Here is a 12,438-nt window from a genome sequence, read left to right as displayed (position 1 = left end):
CTTTTAATTTCTTCTTAAATACTTGTTGGTTATCTGCCAGACTTTTGATACTATTTGGTAAGTGACCAAAGACTTTAGTGACAGTATACTTCACTCCTTTCTGTGCCAAAGTTAGATTTAATCTTGAATAGTGAAGATCATCCTTTCTCCTAGTATTGTAGTTATGCACACTACTATTACTTTTGAATTGGGTTTGGTTGTTAATAACAAATTTCATAAGAGAGTATATATACTGAGAAGCTACTGTGAATATCCCTAGATCCTTAAATAAATGTCTGCAGGATGATCTTGGGTGGACTCCAGCTATTATTCTGATTACACGCTTTTGTGCAGTAAATACTTTATTCCTCAGTGATGAATTACCCCAAAATATGATGCCATATGCAAGCAATGAGTGAAAATAGGCGTAGTAAGCTAATTTACTAAGATGTTTATCACCAAAATTTGCAATGACCCTTATTGCATAAGTAGCTGAACTCAAACGTTTCAGCAGATCATCAATGTGTTTCTTCCAATTTAATCTCTCATCAATGGACACACCTAAAAATTTTGAATATTCTGCCTTAGCTATATGCTTCTGATTAAGGTCTATATTTATTAATGGCGTCATACCACTTACTGTACGGAACTGTATGTACTGTGTCTTATCAAAATTCAGTGAGAGTCCGTTTACAAGGAAGGACTTAGTAATTTTCTGAAAGACATTATTGACAATTTCATCAGTTAATTCTTGTTTGTCAGGTGTGATTACTATACTTGTATCATTAGCAAAGAGAACTAACTTTGCCTCTTCATGAATATAGAATGGCAATTCATTAATATATATTAAGAACAACAAAGGACCCAAGACCGACCCTTGTGGAACCCCATTCTTAATAGTTCCCCAGTTTGAGGAATGTGCTGATCTTTGCATATTATGAGAACTGCTTATTTCAGCTTTCTGCACTCTTCCAGTTAGGTATGAATTAAACCATTTGTGCACTGTCCCACTCATGCCCACAATACTTGAGCTTGTCTAGCAGAATTTCATGATTTACACAATCAAAAGCCTTTGAGAGATCACAAAAAATTCCAATGGGTGGTGTTCGGTTATTCAGATCATTCAAAATTTGATTGGTGAAAGCATATATGGCATTTTCTGTTGAAAAACCTTTCTGGAAACCAAACTGACATTTTGTTAGTACTTCATTTTTACAAATATGTGAAGCTACTCTTGAATACATTATTTTCTCAAAAATTTTGGATAAAGCTGTATCTAGGTGGACAGTGTGTGTTCTGTTATGTGAGACAACGGTCTTGGCGGACACTGTGTGTGCTGGGTAGGGAGAGACAGGCCTAGCTGAACACTGTGAGTGCCGGGCTGGGCGACTCAAGCCATGCTGGCTACTACACAGTACACTCGAGGACTGTGTTCAGTGGCACCAGGACACAAAGTGTGCGAGCTAAGGGGTTGTAGTGTTGGTGATTCATTCGTCACAGTCGTCGGCGATCAGACAGCGGCCTGGTGCGCTCTCTACTTTGAGCCTGTACGCAGTAAATGTGCTGGTTTTAGAGGTGAACAGTGTGTAGAACATTCGTTCTGGAATGCAACTATGCCCCGCCGACGAGAGTGTACTCCTGCTGCACAACTTCTGCCGCTTGAAGAGGATTTTGTTATGGCCGTGTGGGAAACTGGATGGGCGAGTGGACAGGGTGACGCACGTGTTGGGCACAGTGTGTCTGCCGTGTTACGCCAGCCCGCGTTCTAAACGTCCACGTGTTATAGACGCGTGTCAAGATCGGCGCATTGTGAGAGTGCGAGTGGCCGACCGAACATCACCAAGCAAGATCGTAATAGATGGAAAAGACCCACCGTGGTACAACAACCGAGTTAGGAAACTGCTGCGGAAGCAAAGGGAACTTCACAGCAAACATAAACATAGCCAAAGCCTTGCGGACAAACAAAAATTACGCGAAGCGAAATGTAGTGTGAGGAGGGCTATGCGAGAGGCGTTCAATGAATTCGAAAGTAAAGTTCTATATACTGACGTGGCAGAAAATACTAAGAAATTTTGGTCTTATGTCAAAGCGGTAGGTGGATCAAAACAAAATGTCCAGACACTCTGTGACCAAAATGGTACTGAAACAGAGGATGACAGACTAAAGGCAGAAATACTAAATGTCTTTTTCCAAAGCTGTTTCACAGAGGAAGACCGCACTGTAGTTCTTTCTCTAGATTGTCGCGCAGATGACAAAATGGTAGATATTGAAATAGACCACAGAGGGATAGAAAAACAATTAAAATCGCTCAAAAGAGGAAAGGCCGCTGGACCTGATGGGATACCAGTTCGATTTTACACAGAGTACGCGAAGGAACTTGCCCCCCTTCTTGCAGCGGTGTACCGTAGGTCTCTAAAAGAGCGTAGCGTTCCAAAGGATTGGAAAAGGGCACAGGTCATCCCCGTTTTCAAGAAGGGACGTCGAACAGATGTGCAGAACTATAGACCTATATCTCTAACGTCGATCAGTTGTAGAATTTTGGAACATGTATTACGTTCGAGTATAATGACTTTTCTGGAGACTAGAAATCTACTCTGCAGGAATCAGCATGGGTTTCGAAAAAGACGGTCGTGTGAAACTCAGCTCGCGCTATTCGTCCACGAGACTCAGAGGGCCACAGACACGGGTTCCCAGGTAGATGCCGTGTTTCTTGACTTCCGCAAGGCGTTCGATACAGTTCCCCACAGTCGTTTAATGAACAAAGTAAGAGCATATGGACTATCAGACCAATTGTGTGATTGGATTGAAGAGTTCCTAGATAACAGAACGCAGCATGTCATACTCAATGGAGAGGAGTCTTCCGAAGTAAGAGTGATTTCAGGTGTGCCGCAGGGGAGTGTCGTAGGTCCGTTGCTATTCACAATATACATAAATGACCTTGTGGATGACATCGGAAGTTCACTGAGGCTTTTTGTGGATGATGCTGTGGTATATCGAGAGGTTGTAACAATGGAAAATTGTACTGAAATGCAGGAGGATCTGCAGCGAATTGACGCATGGTGCAGGAAATGGCAATTGAATCTCAATGTAGACAAGTGTAATGAGCTGCGAATACATAGAAAGATAGATCCCTTATCATTTAGCTACAAAATAGCAGGTCAGCAACTGGAAGCAGTTAATTCCATAAATTATCTGGGAGTAGGCATTAAAATGGAATGATCATATGAAGTTGATCGTCGGTAAAGCAGATGCCAGACTGAGATTCATTGGAAGAATGCTAAGGAAATGCAATCCGAAAACAAAGGAAGTAGGTTACAGTACGCTTGTTCGCCCACTGCTTGAATACTGCTCAGCAGTGTGGGATCCGTACCAGATAGGGTTGATAGAAGAGAGAGAGAGAGAAGATCCAACGGAGAGCAGCGCGCTTCGTTACAGGATCATTTAGTAATCGCGAAAGCGTTACGGAGATGATAGATAAACTCCAGTGGAAGACTCTGCAGGAGAGACGCTCACAAGGGAACCTTCCCATCGCAACCCCCTCAGATTTAGTTATAAGGTGGCACAGTGGATAGGCCTTGAAAAACTGAACACAGATCAGTCGAGAAAACAGGAAGAAGTTGTGTGGAACTACGAAAAAAATAAGCAAAATATACAAACTGAGTAGTCCATGCGCAAGATAAGCAACATCAAGGATGAGGTGACCTCAGAAGCGTCGTGGTCCCGTGGTCAGCGTGAGCAGCTGCGAAGTTGGAGGTTCTGGGTTCAAATCTTCCCGCGGGTGAAATAATTTTATTCTTTATTTTCGCAAAGTTGTGATCTGTCCGTTCGTTCATTGACGTCTCTGTTCACTGTAATAAGTTTAGTGTCTGTGTTTTGCCATCGCACCGCAAAACCGTGCGATTAGTAGACGAAAGGACGTGCCTCTCCAATGGGAACCGAAAACATTTGATCGCAAGGTCATACGTCAACCGATTCCTCGACAGGAAAACACGTCTGATATATTCTATACGAGACTGGTGACGACATGTACGTCACATGACAGGAAAATGTTGTCGACCCACCTAACTTGTACACTTGGCGAATGGGTAAAAAGATTCTTCTACCTTGCCCGATTTAGGTTTTCTTGTGGATGTGATAATCACTCCCAAAAAAGGGATGAAAACATAAGAGTTTGTCACATAAACTGCAACAAATGAATGCAACAGTTTGGCAGTCGCAGTTTTCCTTGTGCTCTGTCTAAACGTATGTTTTTAACGTTTTCAATTTTTTCCGCGTGTAGACCGTCAAATCCTGCATATGTCCAAGCAAATCTGAACATGTCCTGGAATTTTGGAGGGCGAAGTTGATTTTGTGTAAGTGCTTGAACTTTGATAATTGTCTGAAAATAAAAAATTAAAATTTTCGCCGCCGGGTAGACTTAAACCAAGGACCTCTCGTATTGCAGCTGCTTACGCTAACCACGGGACCACGGCGTTCCTGAGTCAATATTTACATTTATATTGCATATGTTTTACATGGACTACTCAGTTTGTATATTTTACTTTTTTCATAGTTCCACACAATTTCTTCCTGTTTTCTCGATTAATCTGTGTACAGTTTTTCAAGGCCTATCCACTGTGCCACCTTATAACTAAATCTGAGGGGGGTGCGATGGGGAGGTTCCCTTGTCAGTAGCTCGGTACGGGCTTTTGTTGAAGTTTCGAGAACATACCTTCAGCGAAGAGTCAAGCAGTATATTGCTCTCTCCTACGTATATCTCGCGAAGAGACAATGAGGATAAAATCAGAGAGATTAGAGCCCACACAGAAGCATACCGACAATCCTTCTTTCCACGAACAATACGAGACTGGATAGAAGGGAGAACCGATAGAGGTACTCAACGTACCCTCCGCCACGCACCGTCAGGTGGCTTGCCGAGTATGGATGTAGATGTAGATGGGAACAGAACTGTGCGTCTGGTCAGGCTACTACTGGCGCGGTGAGGTCGCCAGGGACGGCTGCTCTGGTGCCGTGAAGGAGTCGACTGGAGAGTAGAATGGCACTCTGCTGTTTTCACCGAAGGCAGGAGGTTCTGTTTGGATGCACGTGAGCGACGGATTTATGTAGGGCGTAGACTTCGTGAGAGGCCCATTCCAGAGTTTATTCGCCCACCACACCCAGGTCTCACGCACGTGAGGCATCATGTTGTGTGTGTGTGTGTGTGTGTGTGTGTGTGTGTGTGTGTGTGTATTGGCGGGGGGAGGGGGGGATGAGGGGGGCGTTAAACTCGCGGTCACATCTGCTGTTTCTACATGGCAAAGTAACCAGTGCCCGCTACATTTCACAGGTTGTTAGCACCATGATACTGACGTTTCTTCGACAGGAAGCTGATGTGAATTTTCAGAAGGACAATGCATCTCCGTCCACATACGGTGCTATGACGCAACGTGCTTTTCGTGGTGTACAACAACTGCCCTGGCCTTGGCAACAGAACAAGTATGGGACATGCTGAAGCGGGAACTTACTCGTTTCCAGATAATGCAGGAACCACTGGCGAACAGCAACAAAAGCTGGAAGGTTATTGGGACAGTCTATCACAGGATGCCATTCCGTACCTTTATGATCGTCTGCATGCGAGAATACGCGCCTGCTTTGCCGCTAGAGGGGTGGAACATTGTATATTACATTGACATATGTGATTCATTTCGTCTGAATTCATTATATACTCCTACCTGTCACTTATCAATAAAATGGCCTTCTCCTTGAGGGAGATTCATTTTTTCCCGGCGGTGTAGATAGGGAGACATAGGTCAAACTAACTCCATATATTGTGTTTTTCTAGTGGAGAGTCAGGCTCTGTTAAACATCGTGTGTGCTGCTCAGAGAGACACAGGTTATTGTAAAGAATGACATTCTAGCCGTACTCGTTACGTCACTGACCCTAAAATGGTTTTTTATTTGTTTATTTTCCGACACAACAGTATATAATGTCAACGAGAAATAACTGGTTTCAGCTGTCACCAGACCTCTTCAGGTCTACAAGGTCGACAATAATGAAAATAAGTTAAAAGCTTATAAATGAATCAATGCAGATGACATCAAAATTATACGCTTAAAATACACTGAGGTCATACCGTAGGAAGGAGCCAATAGTTCACTCCAAAGCATGGACATATAAGTGAAAACCGTCTTGTATATAAAAGCTAATCCCGTGATACCAATGTAAGTAACTATTCCACATGTTGTTGTCGTGGTCTTCGCTCCGAAGACTAGTTTGATGTAAGTGTCCATGCTAGTGTATCCTGTTTCATGTATTTTTATTTTAGCCATCTAGTTCCGTGGCAGAAATTGAGGGACACATCTCCAAGGTAATGGGATGACTCGGTACACGATATTATAACATCATAGAAGTAATAACAAATAAAATAAAATTATATTAATCCTACGCAGACGACCAAATGTTGAGTATATACTAGCGTAATCAACGGTATAACATACGAATTAGCTTATTTTTTCCAGGAATTTCCCAACAGAATAGGAATGAGCCATGACTCAATTCTTCAGTTTAGACTTGAAAGTGCAAGGACTACTGCTACGAATTTTTTATTCTGTTAGTACAGTGCGCAAGCGAATTACAAGATCACTCTTATGAAACCGCGTCATTTTTCCTTACTGCGTCGGAGAATTTGGAAATTTGAGTCAAACGCGTCTACAAACTTCCCTACAAAGACAAAAAAGCATGGCGCCCTGCAATGTCTTCCTGGGGCTTGTAACACTCCGGTTTAATCTACTGACTTATCCCGCTCGATCGGGATCTGATAGCAGCCCAAATAGATAATAACTAATGTGACCGTGTACCTAATGGGGCTGGCAATCGGATTGGACTGCTACGGAGATGTTACATTCCATTTTGTCCTTCTCAAATGCTGTAATAATGACATGTCTGGTGCCAAGAAGAACGACAACACAGCTTCATTAATCAACAACCTATATTCATCACAAAAACACAAAGTAAGGAGACAGCCACTGCCTTCGTCGTACAGAGTTAATAACGGCTAATCTCAGCACAGGCCCTTTCGTTATTCATTATCGTCACACGCAATTTCAATCACTGTAATCCATCACTGCAAACCAACACTGCAATCCAAATAACGCCGGCGCGGTAGACGCGAAAATACAAATATCGGCACTGAAATATCACTGAATAACACTAGTAATTGTACTTGTTCACTTTCCCGTATATTTCTAACACAAAAGGGGTTAAACCGCGGCGATGGCCACCCGCTTTGTCGGTACGGCCTTGCATTACGGCCACCGGCCGTCCCACGGCCCGGCCCGCAGCCTGGGTCCCACTCTACTACTATCTCAACACTCGCTCTCGCTCTCGCCACCCGACGCACACTATCGATTGTTTGTCCTGTCGACCTGTGCTGTCGCAAAACTTATAGTAAGGGCCTACGGACCCCTTAGAGGCTCTGCGTCGTATCAGACAGATGGGTACCGACACGAGCGGAACAAGGGTGAGAGCCCAAAAGTTCACGTGAGACGTGTAGCAGGTTAATGGTGTCTCGTTGGCATCAAGACTCAGCACAATTCTGCCCGACGACCACTGTAAACGTGTGACATGACGGGGAGCTCGTTACAGCCTGCCCCCTTAAGCACATCTTATCCAATCTCTTGACCCTCTGCGATGGAGATCACAACTGAAATACCTCGCGTCAAAATCAAGAGGTTTCCTTATGAGTGGCCGACGAAACCAGTTCAGACTCACCGCCGCTCAGAATCTGCACCAGAAAAGTCTCACAAGGTGGCATGAAGGGTGTCAGTGAAACCACCCTTTCCTTGGGGCGTTTACACACACTTCGCGGTCGAAAACAACAGATTGCAGTGTGATATGCAACAGGACGACTTTCTTGACAACTTTTGACGCTGTCGCCACCCCCGGACGATTCACTCCTTGTCTAAGGACACTGTGGGGCTGCAACCCCTTCGAAAGTGATCCAACCCCTTCGCTGTGTAGCGCGACCGCAAATTTGGCTCTAGTGTAATGGGTGGAACCAAAGCGCTTTTTCACCCCTCCTATTTCGCGCCCTCCTGTCGCGTGATCATAGTGGGTTGTGACATTCACATGTGCATAAACAAAATGCCGAAGGGTCTCTCTAAGACCTACAGCTAGTTCGGCAACAGCCTCAGTTTCACGTGTGCGCCTTTGTTGAGCACTTTAAAAATTTGCCTGTACAGGAAGAACCACTGACTGATTCCTAGGCGCCTGTGGGCAGGCTATCCCTCCAACAGCCCTCAGATTCAGCGTGCATGCAATCAGGGCTAGAGCGGCAATGTAGTGCCTATCAGCTGCCTGCAGGTGTCTAGGAACCTGTCAAGGGATGTCCCTGTACCGGCACATTTTTAAAATGCTCAACAAAAGTAGATGGGTGACCAGGGTGTTGGCAAACTTGGGAAGGGCGTCTCAGAGGGACCATTTTCCATTTTATTCATACACATGTCAATGTCGCACACTTCTGTGATCAGCCATGGGAAGGAACGAATTAGGAGGGCTGGAAAATCATAAGCAACCTTTACTGCTTCGGATCGTGTTCAAATTTAGTCGAATAATTTTGAATGCCCCTAGTGGTTCCACCCTGTATACCAGAGCAAAAATTGCTGTCGTGTTACATTCAAAAGGGGTCATATGGCATTCAGCTGGGCTGCAGCTCCACTATGTCCTCAGAAAAGGACTGAATCGTTTGTAGGGTGTCGGCAGTGTTAAAGATTGTCAAGAACGTCATTCTGTTGAGACCTTAACTTTTCCCGGCGAATCGAATGTTCAAATAACTTACGGGTTTGCTGCCGGGTGACTTCGTCGAACACCACCGGTATTTCGGCAGGAGCACACCCTGCCATTCTCAAGGCACAAATGCAAGGCAGAAAAAATGTGCAAGCAAATTTAATACCTCGGTTCACAGAGGAGAAACAAGGAAGACACCACACAGAGAACAAGTGTCAACACAACCAAAGATAACCAACATCAGAAAAATCGATAGTTACTATTGATCAACAGGTGCATTAGCACTAATTCTGTCCCTCTGTTTTTTGATGAGTGACAGATCCGGATTCCAAGCAGCATTTAAACAAAATCCACCATCTCTGTTAATAAGGTTGCTTGATAGTCTGATTTCAACAGCTCATGTTGGTTATCTTTGGTTGTGTTGACACTTGTTCTCTGTGTGGTGTCTTCCTTGTTTCTCCTCTGTGAACCGAGGTATTAAAATTGCTTGCACACTTTTTCTTCTTGCATTTGTGCCTTGAGAATGGCAGGGTGTGCTCCTGTCGAAATATCGGCGGTGTCCGACGACGTCACCCGGCAGCAAACCCGTGAGTTATTTGAACATCATTCTGTTGCACATCTTACTGAAATCTGTTGTTTTCAAGCGCAAAAAGTGTGTAAATGAACGCCCCAAGGAAGGGTTGGTTACATTGCCGCCCTTTATGCCACCTCCTGAGGCCTTTTATTCTCGATTCTGATCGGCAGTTCGTCTGCAATGTTTTCCTCGGCCACCCACAAGAAAACCGCGTGATTTCGACGCTGGGCGTTGCGGTTCTGACCTCCATCACAGAGGAGTCAGGAGAGGGGGTGAGATGAGTGACAGATCCGGATTCCCCCCTGACACGACCGTGGTGGCGTTGCGAAACTCTGTGGTGAAATTTGGTACCAGTGTGACATCATTACCCCGTACTACACCTCACAGGAACTCCCGAGCTGTGGCCCTTCTTTCGCACGTGTTGAACCTGGTTATTTGGAACATCGCCGAGCTCGAGGTAGACGTCGCAAGGCACCATGCTTTTTCACCATCACAGTGGAAGGTTCGTAGGCACCTTTGAGCCAAGTTCACACAGGGTGTTTCAAAAAAGTTAACCGTTAATTCTTTTGCAGACTGTACTTTATTGAAAAAGGATACAGCAGAATACTGCACACAAGGCTGCACAAGAGTCACAGAGGTGCGATCCAAATGCAGATTAGATTTCTGCTCAGTGTTAAATGCGTGAAAGCTGATACTTCTTAGCAGTAAGGTTATATTGTTAACAACAAACGACATTAAGGAAAATATCTGTTGACAGGCCGGACTCCGGAACAGGAACTGACAAGAGGTTCTCGAACTTACACCATATGTTTCTCGAACTGCTCATTTCTGATCCAAGAAAATATCCTTTTGCAAATGGAAAAAGCTACTTCAGATTATAATGCAGTATATCACAAGCGAATGAAAATAAGCAAAGTAGACTAGCAGTTATTACAGATACTCTTCTAGTGGTAAATACGGCATCATCCAGTTTTTGAACAAGACCTCGACCGTGGGCTTTCCACGATGGCTTATCATCTATCTGCACACCTAGTAAAATGTCCGCCTCGATAGCTGAGTTGTCAGCGTGACGGATTGCCGTCCTACGGGCCCGAGTTCGATTCCCGGCTGGGTCGGGGATTTTCTCTGCTCTGCGACTATCATCATTTCATCCCCCTCCAGCGCGCACGTAGCCCAATGTGGCGTCGAATGTAGTGAGACCTGCACCAAGGCGGCCGGGCCTGCCCTGCAAGGGGCCTCCCGGCCAATGACGCCAAACGCTCATTTCCATTTTACCCAGTAAAATGAACAAATCATGCTCATGCTCAATAACGATATTCACATTCTGTGTAGTCAAAATGTCCTGTGGATACCTTCTCATTCCCTGCGTAAGTACTGCAATCTACATTCATTTGAAGCTGTTTACTGTATTCAAGCCTTGGTCTCCAATTCCTCCACCCCCCACACACAAAGATAATTCCTTCCATTACCAAATTGGCAATTATTTGATAGCTCCGAATCCAATCCTTCCTCTTCGTCAAGTTACGCTATAAATTTCTTTTTTGTCCAGTTTGATTCAGTACGACCTCATTTCTTACTCGACCAACCCATCAAACCGTCAGCATTCTTCCATAGTTCCACTTTGCAAAAGCGTCTGTTCTGTTTTTGTCTGAACTGCTTATCGTCCATGTTTCCCTTCCATAAAAAGCTACACGCCAGGCAAATACTTTGAGAAAAGATTTCGTAAGAAATTTATACAATGCTGGAAAACAGTGCAGTACCCTGAAGGACGAGGTAACCTTATTGACAACGGAGCTGACAGACAAGAGTATATAATAACAAATTGAGACCAAATGAAACTAATGCCACAATAAAGGGGCAACGGCCTTGCCGCAGTGGATACACCGGTTCCCGTGAGATCACCGAAGTTAAGCGCTGTCGGGCGTGGCTGGCACCTGGATGGGTGACCACCCAGGCCACCATGCGCTGTTGCCATTTTTCGGGGTGCACTCAGCCTCGTGATGCCAATTGAGGAGCTACTCGACCGAATAGTAGCGGCTCCGGTCACAGAAAACCATCATAGCGACCGGGAGAGCGGTGTGTTGACCACACGCCCCTCCTATCCGCATCCTCAACTGAGGATGACACGGCGGTCGGATGGTCCCGATGGGCCACTTGTGGCCTGAAGACGGAGTACTCTCTCTACTCTCCACAATAAAGGCCGCCCGAAACAATCGCATCGCATCAATACACATTGTACCTCCCACCCCTCTGTCCCCTCCCCCCCCTCCTCCTTCCCTAGCCTCTGGCGGGAACGCAGGTACTGTTCTCGCATGAAAACGATCGTAAACGTGCCGAATGCCATTCTGTATCCTGCGATCTGCTATCCCAAGCGTCCTGCGTCTTCCAATCGGGCAATGGGTCTTGCAGGTTCAGGAGAACGAGTAAGTTCCCGCTTCAGCAAGTCCCACGCGTGGCGAGAGATCTGGTGACTTTATCGGCCAGGGCGGATGCTGTACACAACACGAGCACGTTGCATCGGAGTAGTCATATGAGGACGTACAGTGTCCTGCTGAAAAAACACTTCACCTTGCTGTCAAAGAAATGGCACTAGCATGGAAATAACAGCTTGTGAAATGTAGTAGGCACTGGTAACTGTACCCTCCAGAAACACCAATGATGGCCCCGCACAACTTGAAGCCTAGGATGGAATCTGAGTGTAGTGAGCGAATGCACTTTGGAATTGGCGTCTCACATACGTCATACCTTGTTGGTCCATCACTCGCATACAGGCAGAACCTACTCTCATCACTGAGAAGAATAGAACGCCATTCCACTCTCCAGTCAATACTTTGATGACACCAGAGTAGCCGTGGTTGGTGGTGTCAGGATGTCGCCAGTAGCTTGGCCAGAGGCACCCGCGATCTTAATCCTGCTGCAATCAGACGGTTCCCAATGGTCGCTTGGTGTTATTTGGATGGCCACCGCTACAACGTGCTCATCTTGACTTGAAGTGCGCCGGTGCTAAGTGAACGTCCAGAAGCTGGTCTACCGGCGTGGGCACGTTCCAAAGACCGCTTTTAATGCAGCGACACACCACCGACACACCGTGTGCCCAACATGTGCAGTAACCCGTCGATAA

The 12,438-nt window shown here is 45.4% G+C and overlaps 1 protein-coding gene and 1 pseudogene across 1 annotated transcript in view; one reads left to right on the top strand and one right to left on the bottom strand.

Moving 5' to 3' along the window:
• Window positions 1-12,438, bottom strand: part of LOC126418839 (carboxypeptidase N subunit 2) — a 160,699-nt gene that overhangs the window by 100,270 nt on the left and 47,991 nt on the right. The window lies entirely within an intron of this gene.
• Window positions 11,174-11,291, top strand: LOC126420101 (5S ribosomal RNA; annotated as a pseudogene).

This window comes from Schistocerca serialis, chromosome 9 (assembly GCF_023864345.2).
Source record: "Schistocerca serialis cubense isolate TAMUIC-IGC-003099 chromosome 9, iqSchSeri2.2, whole genome shotgun sequence".
Classification (NCBI taxonomy): domain Eukaryota; kingdom Metazoa; phylum Arthropoda; class Insecta; order Orthoptera; family Acrididae; genus Schistocerca; species Schistocerca serialis.
The sequence above is the reverse complement of the archived record's forward strand: the minus strand, read 5'-3'. Positions and strand labels throughout refer to the sequence as shown.